The sequence below is a fragment of the Ruditapes philippinarum genome, unplaced genomic scaffold, assembly GCF_026571515.1.
Source record: "Ruditapes philippinarum isolate M1 unplaced genomic scaffold, ASM2657151v2 ctg57_1_1_1_1, whole genome shotgun sequence".
NCBI classification, from domain to species: Eukaryota; Metazoa; Mollusca; class Bivalvia; order Venerida; family Veneridae; genus Ruditapes; species Ruditapes philippinarum.
The window spans coordinates 726,265-745,317 of NW_026855294.1; the positions used below are offsets into that span (position 1 = coordinate 726,265).

At 33.2% G+C, this 19,053-nt stretch overlaps 1 long non-coding RNA gene across 2 annotated transcripts in view; it reads right to left on the bottom strand.

Annotated features, from left to right (window-relative positions):
- Positions 1 to 16,053: 16,053 nt before the first annotated feature.
- The window catches only part of LOC132742815 (uncharacterized), a 32,677-nt gene continuing 29,677 nt past the window's right edge, over positions 16,054 to 19,053 (bottom strand). For both annotated transcript variants that reach the window (XR_009627484.1, XR_009627485.1), the window contains exon 5: positions 16,054 to 17,047. This is a non-coding gene — a long non-coding RNA (uncharacterized LOC132742815). The remainder of the gene's footprint in view (positions 17,048 to 19,053) is intronic.

The window sequence follows — 19,053 nt, forward strand, 5'->3', positions numbered from 1 at the left end:
CACATCTCCGAGGACGCAGCTCTTTTTTTAGGCGCTAATAAACCAAAATACTATTGTTGATTTGGCCTGTTCAATATCCTATATATATTTGTCCCTTTTCACAAGCTTCTTTTGACAGTGATTACATCATTGTCTTCAAAAGGCGCATGCAAATTCTTGCCATTGTACACCCCGATTTTCTGTGATTTCCGCTCGATATCAGAAATGAATCTGTCAAAATCTTAAGTTCTTCTTTCTAAGATTTTGAATTAATTCTTGATTGATAATCCCATGGTGGGTTTTTATTGACACTGTGTCGTCTAATTAGGATTTCTTGTTGAACTTTAGCAAAATAAGACAAATTTTCTACCAAGCACAAGTTTTGATGAATGTTTTATTACAACATTTTTCATAGAATGCGTTTCATGTAATATATTATAGATCCCTAGTGAATTCCTTTTTTATAAACTGCCAGACAAGGAAATTATTTTTATATAAATACTTTCTTTAAGTTGAATACATAGACCTTGTACATCTTAAATTCAATTCTAAAAGTTGAAAACAAAATTAATTTCTTTCTTGAACATTACAAACTTAATTTAATATATTGCAAAATATAATTTGTAGTATTATACTGGAAGTATATGTCAAAATTTCTTAAGAAATTATTTCAACAAAACATTTCCTTGATTCAATTTATTATAGAAAACACATCTTAAAACCACTATTCATTCAAGTCTACTAGTTGTTGAAATTGGTATATTCTGTTTTTATATGAAAGGATTGGAACCTAATGGCTATAATTTAAATTATCAATACATGTTACAGTTTCCAATTTATATGTTAGACTTGTCCAACTTTGAAATGTGACAGTTTTCCTTGCTAGTGTGAGGCGGTATCATTTGCTTTGAGGGGCTTTCCCTTCCTAATAGAGGGTGTTTTCCTTGATGGGTTTGCCCTTTGCTATGCGAGGGGCTGCCATTGATTAAGGGATTGGTTAGGGGTAATTCCTACATGAAGCAAGGAGTTTTGATAATCCAATGCTCAAGTTAAGCATAAGACAGACTGGTCAAATGTACTGACTGACATGTCTCTATAGTCCAGCTGGCATGGACAAGTCATTATTGCCCCTTGCATTCAAAAGGTAAAGTAAGACTATAATTATCTAAACATTATTTCACCCTTGGTAAGACAAAAACATGTATTTCTTAATATGAACTCCTTTTAATGATGTAAAGCTTATAATATCTGTTTAAGTAGTACTGTTGTCATAATAATTGGGACAGCCAAGAGGACCAATATAGCATTTTATCAAGCAAAAAACATATGTTCCATGAATCAAGCTAAAAGCATTATGTTTCATGAATCAAGCAAAGATCATTATGTTCCATGAATCAAGCAAAGAGCATTATGTTCCATGAATCAATGCTCTTTACTTGATTCACGGAACATAATCAAGCCAACAAAATTATGTTCCATAAATCAGACAGAATGATTTATTAATAAAGTATGTGCTATGAGACCTTTTAAGGTTATATAAACTTGCAAAACTCTTTTTGAAATAATATCCATTATACATACACTGGCTTCCATATGTTTCTTGACAATCATTGCAATTCTGGTACGATCATCCATTCAGCATTAAGAAAGACAAGTTTGACTCTTCAGTATCCAATTGGCTGCTTCAAATTATTCTGAAATGAAATAGAAAATTTAGTTCATTTCTAAAAGCACTTTTCAAATTATGATGGTTAACTCGCTTAAAAACAACAGAAATAACAACATCCCTTGCTCATACCATCATTTAAAAGCCGAGTCAGTCTTAACATGTGTGCTTGCAGTTAAAGACCAGATTACTCACTACTGACTGCACAGTTCAAGCATTTTGATATTTGATTCCTTATAATGTAAAAGAAGGCAAAGTTCCAAACTTAAAAATAGGGCAAATTCAATATATCTAAATTTAGCATTGTAATGGTTAAGACTTAGTTAAGAATCTTACCCAAAAATACTTCATTGTGATAATTAATTGGAACTTTAATAGGAAATAATTGGAACTTTAATAGGAAAACACAAAAACTGTAAATATTCCTCATTGGTATTCATATTTCAAGACAGTATTCATATATTAGGACAATACTAAATTGAAGGGTAGTGTTTGTGGTAGGATAGTAAATATTCTTACTTGGTATTCATATTTCAAGACAGTATTCAAATATTAGGACAATAGGACAGTGCTTATAAAAGGACTTTAAATATTCCTTCTTGTTATTCTTATTTCAAGACAGTATTTATATAATAGGACAATATTTTATCTGGTATTCATATTTTAGGACAGTATTCATTTTTCTGACTAATATTGTTTATCAGATATAATGTACATGGATCAATTTTTCCCACACTCTCCAAGAGCTTTGATGAGAAATCTTTAATTAAATTAAGCTGCTAACCCAGACCTGTCAAATCATTTTAATTTCTAAGAAATGGCCCTGATGTCTTGCTGTAAATTATTATATTTTTGTGCCCAATAATTCCTGTGCAGAAACATCAAAGTAAAAATCTACAGATAGGAAATACTGTTGCATTGATTAGAATGTGTTCGCTATGATGCATTGAAAAATATCCTTGATGAGAAAAAATTCATCTTAAAGCATTTTAGTATCATAAAACTAGCCTGTGATGCCCATGCAACCAGTACAGACCAAGATGTGCAGGTCTGATCATGGTCTGCACTGTTTGCTATTCAGTCAATACATATTTTCAAATTTTCCCTAAAAATGAGGAATGGTTTTGTCCAGATTGAAAGATGGACGAGTCCATTTAAGATATTTAGCAAGGTAAGAGTTAACCCTCAGCCTGTTGAAGTTGTGTATTTGATTTCTGTATTGCACTACCAACAGTATAGGGCCTTGTCAGACTGAGCAGAGGTGAAGGCTAGCCTAGCTAAGGTAGAAACCAAACAAGCCACTGTTAAGAAAATTATTTCAAATTTTTATTTTTATTGGGACATAAATCATCTCTGTGTGGCAGCATGGCTGAGTGGTTAAAACTAGACTAGTAATCTTATGATCGCTAGCCGCATGGGCTCAAACCCGTCAGGGGCAAGTCGTTGTTTCCGTAAGCAAGAAACTTTACACTCATTGCTCGCAGTACTGGTTGGTTCCAGGAACGGATTCAAAAGTGTGTCTATAAGCTTATAGCTTCCTACAATAAGTTCTGTATAAACCAAATCAACTCTTGGACAGTTACCTGATTTTCAGGACAGTCCCAGATGGCAAAGGCTACTTACTTTCAGTTCAAGCAGATTAGGGTGTAAAACTTTAAAGTACAGAGAAAAAAATTATTTCCTATAAATAAGATATTTCAATTATAATCTATACATACAGTTAAACTAAATTTAGCCAACTTTAGCCAACTTTGTTGGTGCATTTAATGTGACACTGAATTTGGTCAGGTCTGCGACCTTTACTGCTGGAGGACAACTGCACTCACAACATGAATTGTGAATTTTCAAAAAGAAGACCTTTGTGTGAAAAAGTCTTATCTGTTATAATTCTTGGTAGATAGTTACTACATTTTTTACATCAAAACCTAAATTTTTAATATGTCAATTTGTATAAAACCATGAAAAAACTACAAAATTTTTACAGGTTTCGGATAAACATTAGTATAATCGTCAAACTGAAAACTTACAATTTTGATTTTTAAAAAAAAAGAAACCTCTTAAAAACAGTTTATTTCTTGCAGATCAAGTTTTTCCCAGACACATTATTACATATTTCTTAATGCATTTCTAATTTCCAATTTTTGATAAAGTCACAGAATGGAAGCCAAAAACAGTTTTATTTCATAGATACCAATCAGTGGAACATTTTTATTTATTTCTGGGGAAACATTTTCAACATTTGATTTTTTTCCCCTACCTGGAAATGTCAAATTAAAATTTGTCATAAACTATTATTTTATCACTCGAACATTCAACTTCTGGAAAAGCTCAAGGATTTATACAGTCGTTTACTTGCTTCCTTTTTTTTGCTGTCTTTTTCAGCACAGCAACTTAATTCGTAATTTTCCTAGTTAAGTGCCATTTTACCAATCGGGGAGGTGGGGAGTGCAAAACTAATCAGAATGATAATTTTCTCAGTAAAAATCTGTAAATGAACCATTCATCCATTAATGTAGATGCGCTGTCAAAAATCCAGATAACCCAGATAAAGGAGGTGAACATTTCTCAAAAACAACTGTTCATTTGAGGGTATTAGACAGGTCTTAACTAAGTTTTTTTCTCCTATTCTGTAATTAACGCAGTGGGGTGAAGTCTGAATTCAAGATAGCAAGCAGAGTAAAGATAATTAGAAAATTAAGCCAGATATACGAAAAGGGTTGGCATTTTGAATTATTACTGTTTTTTTTTTTGGTTTTGCTTTTTTGAAATATGTATTTTGAATTTTGTTTTTTTTTCTTTATCATGTTTCTGGTAGACAATGAGTGCTGGCACCGATTTTAAAGAAAGATAATTGCCTGCGAAATATTTCATATCATATGCAAACATATTTACATGGAAAATTATCATTTCAGTAAATTTGATCGGAAAATGAGAAAGAAACTTAGAAGTAGACCTTCTGTCATTTGAGTGACAAGTTGCAGTCAGGGTGTATGATTTTTTCATGGGTGAAGTCACATAAATTAAAATTGTGAAAATAACATTTTAACAAGAGCTGTCCGTAAGACAGCGCGCTCGACTTTTTTATTGCTTGCCAATAAAAAAAGTTTTTGCAGTAAAAGGCAATACAAGAATCTCTGTATTTTTAAAGTGAACTAGTTGTTTGATACCCTTGAATATTACAGCAATGTTTATATGACATAATTTATGGTAAAGTGAACAAGTGGATAGGAATGAATTTTTTTAGATTTTTTAAGTTTTTTAGTGCTTGCCTATAATACAAAACATTGACAGTTAAGGGCCATAATTCAAATAAAATCTTTGACAGAATTACCTTCTCCTGGACATGTTTGGGAATCATGATTGTAAACAAGTATTCCAACTTTCAAATTAATATCTCAAACAGTTCAGTCAAAAAGTGGACTGGTACTAAAAACTTAACCAAGATTCTAAGTCGATAAAAGGCCTTAATTTTTAAAACAAATCCTTGACAGAGTTACCTTCTCTTGCGTACAGATGGGGTAATGATGTGAAATAGCATTAAAAGTTTCAAAGCAATATCTCAAAGGGTTAAGGCAATAAGTGGATTTTACCCATATTCAATGTATTTTCTAAGTCAAAAAGGGGCATAATTCTGTCAAAAACCTTGACAGAGTTATGTCCTCTTGTCTGTTGATGAAGGTCGTGATGGTAAACAAGTATGGTCAGTTTCAAAGCAATACCTCCAATGGTTTTGAAATAAAGTGAGGTGGTACAAAAAACTTAACCAAGCTCAATACACTTTCTAAGTCAAAAAAGGGCCATAATTCTGTCAAAAAACCTTGACAGAGTTATGTACTCTTGTCTGTAGATGGAGGTTATGATGGTGAACAAGTATGGTAAGTTTCAAAGCCATACTTGTAATACTTCTGAAATAAAGTGGGGTGGTACGAAAAACTTAACCAAGGTGTGACGCCAACGCCGACGCCGACGCCGGGGCGAGTAGGATAGCTCCCCTTTTCATAGAAAAGTCGAGCTAATAAAAAGGGAAAATTTGTCCTAACAATGCAAAGAAAATTAAAAAAGCTGTTTTATAGATGAGGGGTTTGACCTTTTGTCAAAGAATGGAAACTGATACCAGAAATTCATAAGGGACAGTCTAATTAAGACATAAATGAAAAATATGTAACTGATCATATCATAAAAAGTTTAAAAATTCCTTGATGCATGACAGAGTTATGGGCCGGAACTAGGATTTTGAACACATGCACATACCCAGCCATGGATGGACTGGGGCATAAAGATGGGACGGTGGGAAAGTTTGGATGGGGTAGGGATATAAACCTTACCCTGCTATATAAGGGGGAGACTATAGTTTTGAATTATAAACTGTAAATTATAAGTTTTGGGGACTTCAACATCAAAATAATGCAACTAATAAGCCAAAAAATGAAGAGCATAGTCTAATAGCATAGCAAGGATTAACAGATGCACATGCTCTGAAATCAAAACTCACCAAAGGATCATGTAGTGTCTGATATATATACATGTATATAACCATTTGTTTTCTTAGTGTTTATTTTTTTATATTATTATTAAAGGAATTAAAACCAAACAAACATTAACAAAAAGATCTGTTAGCTAAAGCTCATAACTGGCAATTAGCATCATCTTGTCCTCATAAATATGACCAAAAGAGAGACGAAATTGATTAAATATTCATGAAAGAATTGGTGACAACATAAGGTGTGATCATATCCCATGTAATGTGACACTGACTGTCAAGTGTCCTACAACTCCATGTCATGAGGGTAGAGATTTTATTTCATATGTGACATCACAAAGTGACAAGCACTTTTTAATGTTAAATGACACAATGTCATGTGGCACTATTAATTATGACAGTATGTCAATGGTAACAAGGCATCATGTCATGTGACACATTATCACTGGTCATATCACATAGATTGTCATATGATATTGACATAATGGTAACATTAAGTGTTATATGGGTTATATGGCAACATGTTTCATGAACCATATAAACACTGATCGTAGAACATGAGACAACCTCTTTCTTTGATTACATTACAATAATTTTTTTTCTTCTTTTTTGTTGTTTGGGTTTAGAGTCACCAAGACACATTACAATATTTACAAGAGCTGTCGGTAGAACAGCAACCCTCGGCTATTCTAAGTGCTTGATAGTAACAGAGCCTTGATAATGTAAAATTTTCTAAGATAACAAAAGGGCAAATTTTTTCTTTAAATCCATGTTACAGTTATAGGCCTCGGAGAGAGTCCTATAATGCTCTCAAAGAAGAGTATAATAAACTTATTTAAAAGCTAGATGTCAACATCTGAGGTGGTATGCAAACTTAAATGTAAATTCTAAGTTGAAAAAGGGGCATTATTCTGCCAAATGTTTCATAGAGTTACCTCCTTCTGTCTACAGATTGGGGCCATGATGGTGAACAAGTGTGCAAAGTTTCAAAGCCATATGTCAATGGACTTAAATATCTGAGGTATTACAAAAACTTCAACAAAAATTCTAAGTTGAAAAAGGGGCATAATTCTGTCAAAATGCTTGATACAGTTACCTCCTCCTGATTGGTAACTGGTTGCGCAATATCATATCATGTCACACATATACTGACTGGTTGTTCAATATCATATTATGTTACACATGCAATGACTGGTTGTGCAATATCATATTATGTGATACATGTAATTTTTTTATCCATATCATGTGACACATGTACTGACTGGTTGTGCAATATCATATCATGTGACACATGCAATGACTGGTTATGCAATATCATATAATGTTACACATGCAATGACTGGTTGTGCAATATCATATAATGTTACACATGCAATGACTGGTTGTGCAATATCATATTATGTGACACATGCAATGACTGGTTGTGCAATACCTTATCATGTAACACATGTACTGACATTTTGGGCAATATCATAAAGTGTGACTCATGTACTGACTGGTTGTGCAATACCTTATCATGTAACACAGGTACTGACATTTTGAGCAATATCATTAAGTGTGACACATGTACTGACTGGTTGTGCAATACCTTATCATGTTACACATGTACTGACATTTTGAGCAATATCATAAAGTGTCACACATGTAATGACTGGTTGTGCAATATCATATCATGTAACACATGTACTGACTTGTTGAACAAAATCATACTATGTGACACATGTACAGATTGGTTGTGCAAAATCATATCATGTGACACATGCACTGACTGGTTGTGCAAAATCATATCATGTGGCACATGCACTGATTGGTTGTGCAAAATCATATCATGTGACACATGCACTGAATGATTGTGCAAAATCATATCATTTGACACATGTACTAAATGGTTATGCAATATCAAATAATGTGACACATGTAATGACTGGTTGTGTAATATCATATCATGAGACGCATTTACTGACTGGTTGTGCAATATCATATCATGTGATACATGCATTCCCTGGTTATGACTAGTTAATAACTTATGCATCATAATATCATGTAACACGTGTAATGACTGATATGACTGGTTGTGCAATATCATATCATGTGACACAGTCATGTACTGACTTGTTACGACTGGTTATGTAATACAATATCATGTAACAAATATACTGACTTATTACTACGACTTATTACTACTGGTAATGCAATATCATATCATGATAAAAATGCACTAACTGGTAATGACCACATCATGTGACACATGCACTCACTGGTAATGACTGGTTGAGGAATATCATATCATGACAAGATAAAAGATATAACAATTTTTTCATGAAATCAAATAGAAATTCTCAAAAGAAATCTATAGATAACGCCACAATGCTATGATGGAATGTGACAAAGCAAATCATTGTTTATATGACAGAATGTCATATTTTGTTACAATAATATTAAAACAAATTGGTCATTATCTTCGAAACACACAAAACATGGATGAAAGTATCCAATAACAACAACACAAATATTAATTTTACTAAATAGCGCAGTTATTTTCAAAATACTTAAATTAACCGTTTAAATTTCAATGTTTCAGTACAATTAAAATCATTATCACATAAAAACAAACTGCATGACATAATGGTTTAAGTTATCCTTACTTTACATAAGTGTGCATTATCAAATTTCTTCTACAATCAACATGATGAGTGATGAACGTAAGAATTTATGCCACAGGAATAATGACTTGTTGATTGCAATTGACAAAAACAAAATAAAATCATGCCGTCTTTTAATACATGAATGAAACCATAAAAAAAAATATTTCATCTTAAATAAAAAAAGATTTGTTTTGACTTTACGAGCAGTTCATGAGTTGTACATCTTATATGAGCACCACACCTCAACCATGCATCTTTAATTCCCATAAAAAACTCACTTTTACCGAATACAGACACTATAATTATGGAAATAACAGCATCGGGATGAGGCTAATGCAAATTAGGGTAATCAAAAATGCCTTAATCACAGAAACAAGTTCCAACTCACGCCGTATTCACATCCATATAAAATGGAAAATTAATCCGTCCAAATTGCCTCTTACGTTGACATGAGAATGCGATCTATAACAATGCCAAACTAATTACAAAAACAATTAGCTAAGAATTGATCTCTGCGGCAAATAAAAGGTTTCTATAACATTATATACCATGAACAAGTTCTTTTTTCCCCCGTCGCAAGGTAACAGTTGGTGTATTCTGTTTTTAGCAGCCCGTTTTGTTTCGTATTAATTGCAAAATATTGACCAGGTTCATTTATAACTTTTTGTTCTAGTCTGACAACAATAATATAGACAGAGCAAACAGTTTGGTTAATAAGAAAATTGATTTATGACTCAATATATATGATGTCATATGTATGCCATTGTTTTTTTTCATCAAACTGTACAAGTATAACAGGTTTTCCGGTTAATGGCTGAAGTTGAGATATTACCGTTCTGTAATGGCAACAGATAACCATTGAAGGGTTTAATGGCTGTACTTAAAAGATAGGTCTTCTACTTTCAGTATTACCATTTATTCTTATCCTATATTATATGTCTAGTCACTGGCATTAAAGTGTTCAACACTTAAGTTTTGAGTCTATGATATCATTTTTTTCTCTCATCACAATCCAGTGACTTTTGTCTGACATTAGCAAATAATATTTACATGCATGTTTAAATTTAAAAGAAAATTGTCTACAAGATATCAAAAAAGGTATCAAAGACAAAATTAATATGAATTTAATTATTGTAAAATATATTTACATGTAAATAAACATATTTCTGGAAAAATCAGCCCTTTAAAATACAAGTGGAAGAATTAAGATAGGCCTAATTACCATTAGAATCAATGATATTGAGCCAAGTCAACAAGCAATGCTCACTAAACCTAAACCTGTGAAAATTCTGCAAGGGAATTGCTATGCCTTTAATTTGGAAAAGTCCATTCTAAGAACAAAATTTTAGCTACTGGCATATAGCCTGGTCAGACAGACTTCTCTTTGCCAGCCCGCATAGCTCAATTGGTAAGAGCGCAAGACTTGTAATATTGATATTGTGGGTTCGATTCCCGGGCTGGCTAACTAAAATTACTAATCAGTCTTCGGATGAGACTTTAAATCGAGGTCCCGTATGTATGGGTGCTTAAATACTTGGCACGCTCAAGAACCAGGTGAAGCTTCTGGAATTGGGGCATCTTTCTGTATCTGTATCTTGTACTATCCTCCAAAATCTAACATGACTAACACTCTTCTGGAGGACTCCCCCCATATGGGCAACCGGTGGTGAGTACAAATAAACTCAAATACACAAGCATGGCTCTCTATACTGGTGGCAAAGGCTATTATATTTCAGTTCCAGCAGGGTAAGTATGGGTTAAAATCCTTGAACTTAACAATGGTCCTTGCAACATGTATTTAGTCTAGCAGAAATAGATCATCAGTATTGTATTACTCCATAACAATTGTGATAAGAATTATGCATTAAGCATAGAATTATATGAAGCATTATGTATATTAAAACATATTAGACCTTATTCACTTGCAAAATATTAGACATTATTAATTGAGTACATACCAAACATTACTTTAGACCTTCCCATAAGACAGATACATGAATACAATTCTGCCTGTATGCAGTTGATTTAAAACATGAAATTGTCTTGATACTAATGATATCTGGCTTAAGCCATTAAAGCAGCACACCTCCAGATTCATCCTAATTTTCATGAAAATTTTGAAAATGTATATAAAAGTAAAATATTGTAAAGTGAACAAAGAAGTAATTGACACATTGCAATCGGCACTTATAATCCACATTAATTACCAAAAAGAGGTCAAAATATGCAAAAATAGCCTTAACTGCGTTACTTACGCAGTAGAAATATGGTGATAAATACTGCAAAAATTAGTCTTTAATTGCACACAAGATATAAATTATCACTTGAATCTTTAATATTTAATTTTCTTTCAATCTTAGTACATATTTACCAAGTTTAATTTTCTTGAAATATTTTGGCTCATCTGGAGGCATGCAGCTTTAAACAGAAAAATGAAAAATAACTGTACACTTCAGTCGAGTAACAAAAATTTAAGTTAGAATCCTGATAAAAGAAAAATTCAGTAATTTTGTGTCTTTTTTTGTAAATTATATATTGATACACTTAAACACATATTAGTATTTTACCACTCTTTAGTTAATAAGAAAAATTAAGGAAGAGGGGGAAAAAAAGAAAACATACATGGAGAAACCATTAGAAATATCTTTTGAGATATGTTATAATTAGCCAATTAGCGGAAATAAAGAAATGTATAAACAAATGTTCCAGTTCTCAGAGCTTTCAGGTGTCTGTCTTGTGTGAAACAGGAAGTTTTTACCATTAATTAACTGACTAATTACTGGCAGCTTCTATGCTATAAAGGTCTGAACAGGGGGGAAGGTTAACATACAGGGAGAGTGTGAAATTATTATTTATCACTCTTCAAAAAAGATATAAAAAATAAATAGAGAAAACAACAGGATATCTGTAAATAGAATATAAATAAATCTTTATTTTCTCTCTCTTTAGAAGAATGTCAAGTGTTAAAAGTACATGCTGCCTCTAAGTGAGTAAACAAATTAAAAAAAAAATCCAAGTTTTTTGACACACATAAATATTAAGAAATCATGTGATTTTATGCATGTTGAAGGAAGAATATGACTAAATGTACATTTCTTATGTCCATTTTTCTACCTTCTTACTTTAAGAACAGTTTGTTTGGTTTTACGGCACACCAACAAAGTTTATGTCATATGGGGCCGAAATAGAAAAGTATTATGGCTGCTTTTTTATATGTATATTTAACTTGATACATAGATACATAATATATAATTTTTAGGACAGTAAATGCCTCTTGCTAATTAAAATCACTTTATTTGTTTACTTGAAACAAGTTTTAAGTATTAAAGGAACTCAACTAAGGTCCAAAAGCCTAAAAACATAAATTTTGAAATTCTTACATAGACCAATTAGATCACTTTAAACAGGAAGATATATAATAGATAATTAAGGAATAAACTCAGGAATAAATTTAAAATCTTATTTTTGTGCTATTCTTAGCCCAATTTGAGATCATTTTACATGTTGGTTTTATCATAAGTTTTACTTTACCCAAGTATGAATCAAATCCATCAATAATAAATATTTTGACCTTCAAGGTCAAGGTCATCTATGAGATCTTGTCCAAAATTTTGTTGTGTCCAATATGAGACAATCCATTCACTTTTAACAAAGATGAAGCCAGTTACAGCAAATATGCAAAATTCTATTAGTCCTTCAAGGTCAAGGTCATTTATGAGTCAAGGTCAAGTTCAGTTCTATCAAAATGGTTTTTTTGTGTCCAAGCATGAGAACAATCAAAGGAAGAAAAATTATTACAATTAATGTTTTCCGATGACAATGGCAACATCAGTGATGTTATGATTAAAACAGAAGCTCAAATTTTTTCTATGAAAAAGTCGAGCAAAAAATGATAATTGTCTTTTGCAAGATATGACTTATAGCATCTACTAAAACAATTTGGTAAGAAAAAACTCACTCTGGCAAGAAATATACAAAATATCGATTTGACAGTGATGAGCAATTATTTTCATGTTTGTATATCTTTGCAAATGAAACAATCGAGAATTAGTACAATAAACCAATTTTGTTGTCTGGGATACATATATTTCAAGTGGTTGCCAAATTGTTAACTTATCTCAAGATTTGAAGTACAACAAGTTACCAAATTTAAGTCTTAGAGAGTAGTTATTGAATAGTCTAATTTTGCAATCCAGTATTCATAAACATTTTTTTTTTTTGGGGGGGGGGGGGGGGGGGGGTGGGGGTTTGGGGTCAAGACATATTAAATACCCATATTCATGTTATTGTCCTATTGCATCAGCTCATGGCCATTGTAAATTAACTTTAAACCTGCTGCCAACTACTGAATCTTCCCATACAAACAGTGCAAGCCAAGATCAGGCCTACACCTGTGCTGTCTGATCATGGTCTGCCCTGTTTGCTATTCAGTCTATACTACATTTTTTGCAATTTTCTCCTAAATGGATGAATGGTTTTGTCCAGACTGAAAGATGGACTGGTCCATTTAATATATTTATCATGGTAAGAGTTAATACATGAGACGGACTCCTTTCCACTTTGGAACTATGTTAATTTTCTTTTGGCAATTGCATACTAAAATTTCATATCTGCTCTCGTGTCTTTGGCAATTGCATACACAGTACTTATTTTTCGTCTTCACTGTTATTTACTGTAGAATAAGTATCTTTCCTTATGGTCATTGCGTGGACCATTTGACACTTAAACAAGAGGGCCATGATGGCCCTAAAGTCGCTCGCCTCTATATAGGCCCCCGGAGCGGGGCCAGTTTAAACCCCAGGGCTTTTATTTGAACAAACTTGGTAGACACTAATTAGAAGATGTTTCATGCTAAACATCTAAGGTCTAGCTTGTTGAGTTTTTTAAAAGAAGATTTTTTCAAGTTTTTTTCTTTACACATATAGTTAAAAACAATGACACACCTGGGGCAGGGCCAGTTTTGACCCCAGGGCTTTTATTTGAACAATCTTTGTAGACACTTACTAGACAATGTTTCATGCTTAATATCTGAACTCTAGCTATTCATGTTTTTTCAAAGAAGATTTTTAAGTTTTTGCTATACACGTATAAGGAAAATCAATGTCCCCTGGGACGGGGCCAATTTTGACCCCAGGGCTTTTATTTGAACAAACTTTGTAGACACTCACTAGAAGATGCTTCGTTCTTAATATCTAAACTCTAGCTATTTGAGTTTTTTCAAAGAAGATTTTGTAAGTTTTTGTCATACACATATAAGGAAAATGAATGACCCCTGGGGCGGGGCCAATTTTGACCCCAGGGCTTTTATTTGAACAAACTTGGTAGACACTCACTAGAAGATGTTTCATGCTTAGTATCTCAACTCTAGCTATTTGTTTTTTTTTTCAAAAAAGACCTTTTAAGTTTTTGTTATAAACATATAAGGAAAATGAATGACCCCCGGGGCGGGGCCAATTTTGACCCCAGGGCTCTTATTTGAACGAACTTGGTAGACATCCATTAGAACATGTTATATGCTAAATATCTTAGCTCTAGCCTTTTGCATTCTTTAAAAGAAATTTTTTTAAGTTTTTACTATATGCATATAGGGAAAATCAATGACCCCCTGGGGCGGGGCCAATTTTGACCCCTGGGCTTTTATTTGAACAAACTTGGTAGACACCCATTAGAAGATGTTTCATGCTAAATATCTTAGCTCTAGCTCTTTGGGTTCTTTAAAAGAAGATTTTTTAAGTTTTTACTATATGCATATAGGCCAATTTTGACCCCAGGGCTTTTATTTAAACAAACTTGTTAGACACTCACTAGAAGATGTTTCATGCCAAATATCTAAGCTCTAGCTCTTTTGTTTTTTTAGAAGAAGATATTTAAAGTTTTTCTTTTGGTTGCCATGGCAACCAGAGTTCTGCATGGAATGGAATTCTTTGAACAACTTTGTTAAGGCTTCACACAAGGAACATCCCTGTGAAGTTTCATTATGATCTGCCTTATGGTTTCAGAGGAGATGTCGTTTTAAAAGTGTGAACGGACAATGTACGACGTACGATGGACGACGTACGACGGACGAAGAGTGATCCTAATAGCTCACCCTGAGCATATGCTCAGGTGAGCTAATAAAATAATTGAATTCATTATGTTTTTGTTTATACTTAAAATACTTAAAATGTTTGCTCAACGGTATTGTTGACCTTATGTCATATTGGAAACAGTCTTATATTAATAGGCTAACACAGTGCTTTATAATTTAAAAAAAATTCTATGTAAATAAGTATAGTTCAACCTCTGGAGAGCAACAACCTCTGGAAGATAAATATTTTGGTTGCTGTGGAGAGGCGATTGCTCTACAGAGGTTAAAATTTATTGTGAATCAAAATACATACTGTTGTAGTAAAGAGGTGCTTGCTTTACAGAGGCACTGCAGGTGCGTGTACCACTTTTTTTGCTTTATATATCCATTTCTGAAAAAAAAATTAAATTGTCTCCTCAGAAGTAAAGATTATTTATTAGTAAGGGATACTATTCTTATCATGATTTCTTCATAATAAATCCATCCTCATCCTTTTATTCTTATACACAACTGCAATTCTTCAACAAAAGGAAATTTGTTTGGACTTTGATAACATTCTATATAAAGTTAAATTCTTTCTTAGACTAAATGCACTGAGAAATTATCTTAAGATCTCTTTAAATTGATTGGTGTTTTTCCTTAAATTAAAGTGACATAAAAGATTACAATAATTGTGTACAAAACTGTCTTAGACAGTTATTATTGCCGTTTCAAAATAATCAACAATAATTTCTTTTAATTTTCATCATTTCTAATATAAAACGTCATAAAGCATCTGAAACTACTCTGTTTTAAACATGGTTCCATTATTACATGACAAACTTATCCAGCTTGCTTACAGAAGGTTAATGTGTCTATCCAGGCAGGGGCTTGTGCTTCGAAGCATGTACAAAATATTGAAATAGTTATAGACAAAAGATAGATTTATAAATATAGATTGTAAGCTACCTAACCCCAGTGTTCCTTGAACCCTCCCTACCAGTACCAATCATCTGTTCTATAACAGTACCAACCATCTGTTCCATACCAATCATCTATTCTGTAACAGTACCAATAATCTGTTCCATACCAGTACCAATCATCTGTTCTATAACAGTACCAATAATCTGTTCAATACCAGTACCAATTATCTGTTCCCTACCAGTACCAATAATCTGTTCTGTACTAGTACCAATCATCTGTTCCATACCAGTACCAATTATCCATTCCATAACAATCATCTGTTCCATACCAGTACCAATCATCTGTTCCATACCAGTACCAATCATCTGTTCCATACCAGTATCTATCAGCTGTTCCATACCAGTACCAATTATTTGTTCCATACCAGTACCAATCATCTGTTCCATACCAGTACCAATTATCTGATCCGTTCCAGTACCAATCATCTGTTCTCCCAAAATATACTGCCCTCTTTCCCACTTTAATCAGTGACCCATATAGACAGCTTAAAACTTATCTGCCATCAAATCTTCTAACCAATGATTGGCACACCAGAGGGTTCAAACTAAAAAAAATCCAAGGCCCAAAGACCTTTTGGCTCGACCCATATGTAATAAGTTTGGAAAATCTGCATCTCCCTTGAAATGGTATAGTCTTTAACTTAGTAAGAATGACCTACAATACAGACCCCATTCTTATAATTACTGTTAAATGAGCGGATATCATCCCACACATACCCTCTGTGCATCATTTCAAGACTTTATCAAAATCTTATCGGCCAGTAGCTGGAAAGATGACCTCGAAATGACCCTTGTCCTGGACTAATCTAAAGTGGTTCGGTCATTTGCTATAATTAATATTTTCACAAATGCTGGGAAAATCTCATTAATGTGCAGAAGTATTATCATCAGTGTTTGTATTTTTGTTTCTCATCAAAGAATCAAACGGTCAGCGGTCATTGAATGAACAGCATGGCCAGTGGTCACTTTGCAAGACAGGAAACAGATAATCTTACAGTCTTATTAATGTTAATTTCTTGATCAAACAAGATGGGGGATAAATGTAGAATAATAATTACTTAGATAAAAAAAGAGATCTGAGACTACTGAGAGTAATGACTCTGTTTACCTAACTTTATTTCTTCAGATATATTGTCGAGGATATTGGAATGTTTACATCATGATCCAATCCCATGTAATGTGTGACCAAATCAGATTTGGTGAATTTAAAATAGTCCTATCCCTCAAATTCTTCTCAACTGTCATCATCTGAAATAATAAGAATTAAAACCTTATTGATACATAATAAATCATCTTATGCAAAATGATACATTTCTTATTCATAGTGATACCAAGAAGATAAAGTATTCAAATAATGTCAAGCTGTTCAAGACAGTTTTTTTTTTAATTTATACAAAGTTAGTCATAGCAGCATTTTTTGTTAATATTGGAAATGATAAAAAGATATTCTCAAAAAAAAAATGCTTTCAGAGCATCAAAAACAACAAACATCAAAAAACACACAGTTTACAGTGGCCCTTGCCTTTCACATTTTTAAGTGGCCCTTGTCTTTCACATTTTATAGTAGCCTTGTCTTTCACAGTTTATAGTGGCCCTTGTCTTTCACATTTTATAGTGGCCCTTGTCTTTCACATTTTATAGTGGCCACTGTCTTTCACAGTTTATAGTGGTCCATGTCTTTCACAGTTTAAAGTCGCCCTTGTCTTTCACATTTTATAGTGGCCCTTGTCTTTCACATTTTATAGTGGCCTTTGTCTTTCACAGCTTATAGTGGCCCAGGTCTTTCACACTTTATAGTGGCCCTTGTCTTTCAAAGTTTATAGTGGGCCTTGGCTTACACAGTTTATAATGACCCATGTCTTTCACATTTATAGTGGCCCTTGTCTTTCACATTTTATAGAGACCCTTGTCTTTCACAGTTTATAGTCGCCCTTGTCTTTCACACTTTATAGTTGCCCCTGTTTTTACACATTTTATAATGGCCCTTGTCTTTCACAGTTTAAAATGGCCTTTGTCTTTTACAGTTTATAGTGTCCCTCTTAATTTACAGTTTATAGTGGCCCTTGTCTTTCACACTTTATAGTGGCCCTTGTTTTTACACATTTTATAATGGCCCTTGTCTTTCACATTTTATAGTAGCCCTTGTCTTTTACAGTTTATAGTGTCCCTCTTCTTTTACAGTTTATAGTGGCCCTTGTCTTTCACAGTTTATAATGGCCCTTGTCTTTTACAGTTTATAGTGTCCCTCTTCATTTACAGTTTATAGTGGCCCTTGTCTTTCACAGTTTATAATGGTCCTTGTCTTTTACAGTTTATAGTGTCCCTCTTCATTTACAGTTTATAGTGGCCCTTGTCTTTCACAGTTTATAATGGCCCTTGTCTTTTACAGTTTATAGTGTCCCTCTTCATTTACAGTTTATAGTGGCCCTTGTCTTTCACAGTTTATAGTGGCCCTTGTCTTTCACACTTTATAGTGGCCCTTGTTTTTACACATTTTATAATGGCCCCTGTCTTTCACACTTTATAGTGGCCCTTGTTTTTCACATTTTATAGTAGCCCTTGTCTTTTACAGTTTATAGTGTCCCTCTTCTTTTACAGTTTATAGTGGCCCTTGTCTTTCACAGTTTATAATGGCCCAAGTCTTTCAAACGTTATAGTGGCCCTTGTCTTTCACATTTTAAAGTGGCCCTGTCTTTCACAGTTTATAGTGACCCTTTACTTTCACAGTTTATAGTGTCCCTCTTCTTTTACAGTTTATAGTGGCCCTTGTCTTTTACATTTTATAGTGGTCCTTGATTTTCACACTTTATAGTGGCCATTGTTTTTCACACTTTATAGTGGCCCTTGTCTTTCACAGTTTATAGTGGCCCTTGACTTATACTTTTTTTAGTGGCTCTTGTCTTTCACATTTTATAGTGGCCCATGTTTTTTCACACTTTATAGTGGCCTTTGTCTTTCACTGTTTATAGTGGCCCTGGTCTTTCATAGTTATAGTGGCCTTTGTCTGTAAGTTTGTAGTGACCATTGTCTTTCAGTTTATAGTGGCCTTTGTCTTTCACATTTTAAAGATGCCTTTGTCTTTCACAGTTTTTAGTGGTCTGTCACACTTCACAAGGGACAGAGTCATTTGGGACCTAGTCCTTTAACAGTTCATAAGGGAATGTATTTTTAACAGTTCAAAAGTGGCTAGTATTTCACAGTGGGGAGATTGATTGGTTTACACAATAGGAAATGTTGGCCCTTCACTGTTCATA